This window comes from Pristiophorus japonicus, unplaced genomic scaffold (genome assembly GCF_044704955.1).
Source record: "Pristiophorus japonicus isolate sPriJap1 unplaced genomic scaffold, sPriJap1.hap1 HAP1_SCAFFOLD_262, whole genome shotgun sequence".
NCBI lineage: Eukaryota > Metazoa > Chordata > Chondrichthyes > Pristiophoridae > Pristiophorus > Pristiophorus japonicus.
In genome coordinates, this window is record NW_027252362.1 from 767,527 (window position 1) to 769,514 (window position 1,988).

Genomic DNA, 1,988 nt, shown 5'->3' on the forward strand with positions numbered 1-1,988 from the left:
CGAGTGAGGACACCAAGCTGTGAGCTGCTTTACATACTGGGTTGCAGGTAACCTTTCGGTCTCAAGCAGCAGCATGCTCTGGTCTAGGTAAGGTGTGTACAGTGTAAGAGTACATTCAGTGTTGCATAGCAGTGTTACAGACATCACACATACACAACAGTTACAATCTTTTTCGGTGTGAATCAAGTGAACTGAAAATGACAATAATATCATGAACTATAATGATGCAGCAGTAAAACGTTCTGTCGGTCCCTGGTTGTCGAGTGGTAAGGATTCAATACTCTCAACGTTGTGTCCTGGATTCAATTCCCACCCTGGGAAGTTGTACTTTTAATTCAAAACCTTATAAAAAAAAGAGTTCATTTATTTTACAGATCTATATGCAAATCATGTATAAAAAATAAGAATCATTGACTTGAACATCATTAATTAATACAAAAATTATTTTGTAAAACTTTTTCCATTTATTTTGCCATGAGCATGTGAGGAACTTTTATCCCGATCTCATTGGGTTTAATTGTGGTACAAATGACGAACCGGGGGCTGGTTTCAGGAAAGGTTTACGTAGTGTAGCCGTTATCATGTTCACCTCCCACATGAAATGTCCCTGGTTTGAGACTGGGCGCGTGCTTTATTTTAGAATATATTTGCTGTGAAATACATTGAACAAAAGTAGCCCCAGGTTCCGTGTCTTATGAGCAATGAACATTTTAAACCAATCTCCTAAAATACAGGGTGAGTAAAGTCAGATTTATGGTTTGAGTCGGCACAACTAGAGCTTTCTGATCCAGAAGATTCGGGGGGTGCGTTAATTTGGGAGTTTGACGACTTTGAAAGGAACATTTTTGACTTGTGCAGCTTCGGTCAGAGAAATGTTTGTGAATAGATTTTTTCACAGAAAGGGATTCAGAATTACACCTTCTGGCTTAACACTTCTCTCTGGGCACTAAGTTTAGCAGTGATTTCTGTAGTGGAGTGGTTATCATGTTTGTCTCACACACGAAAGGACCCCGGTTCGAGCCTGGGCAGAAACATCATTTTAGAATATATTTGCTGTGAAATAAATTGAAAAAAGTACCCCACGTTCCTTGACTTCTGAGCAATGAACATTTAAAACCAATTTCAAAAATTCAGAGTGTGTTAAGTCAGATAGGGTGTAAAATATCATCTATGATGAAAGCGCCTGAAAATATTACAGTTCAGTTATTGAAGTATTGACTGTAAGTCTGCAAAACAATCCAGGTGGGAATATTGGCCCAAAAATTCCGGTTGGAGGCTTCCCGCGGACAATTCCTTTCCGATCGGTGATGTTTTAATCACCCCACCTCCCACAGAGTTTAGTGAATTGCATGTAATTATTTGAAAAAAGTTTGAATTAAAAAGTTACTTTCCGAACTCGGGCTCCCTCTGTGAATGCCTAACCACGAAACGAGCAGGATACACATTCAATAATTTAATTCCAGACTTCATATTTTCTTTGCTTTTTCACAACAACCAGATCTATGCTCCAAAATCTGTCTCACCGTTTCCCCGGTGTCAGTCAGAGAAGCACATGGGACTGAATCAGTGACTTTGCTTTTTCGACCTGACTTCTGAAGCGCCGCACGGTCCCACTCCGACAATCAATGAACTGTTGGGACGTTAGTGTATCCAGGCTGCGGGTGGCCACCCCGAGCGCAGCAGAGGAGTTTCTGCATTAGTTCTGGGTAGAGGCAGTATTTCCCCTTCTCTCTTCCTCTTCTCTACATCCCTCGGCTTTGTTTTCTGGATTTATTCCCCCGGCCTCTTTTTATGTGTTTAAAAGGGAACAAACGATGAAGTGTGCGACACTCTGGAACAATTTCTCTCACTCAAATATATCTATTTAGTGAAGTGAAATAAAGAGCAATTAAAGAATAAGGGAAAAGCCACTGTCGCTCTTTTGACAGGAGAATAAACTCGCCCATGACTGTTCATCCACAGCAAGTTTAAACATAATCTTCCTGCAC

The 1,988-nt window shown here is 40.5% G+C and overlaps 1 non-coding gene across 1 annotated transcript; it reads left to right on the forward strand.

Annotated features, from left to right (window-relative positions):
- Positions 1-961: 961 nt before the first annotated feature.
- trnav-cac (transfer RNA valine (anticodon CAC)) lies at positions 962-1,034 on the forward strand. The gene has a single exon. It is a non-coding gene; the product is annotated as a tRNA-Val (tRNA).
- Positions 1,035-1,988: the final 954 nt, after the last annotated feature.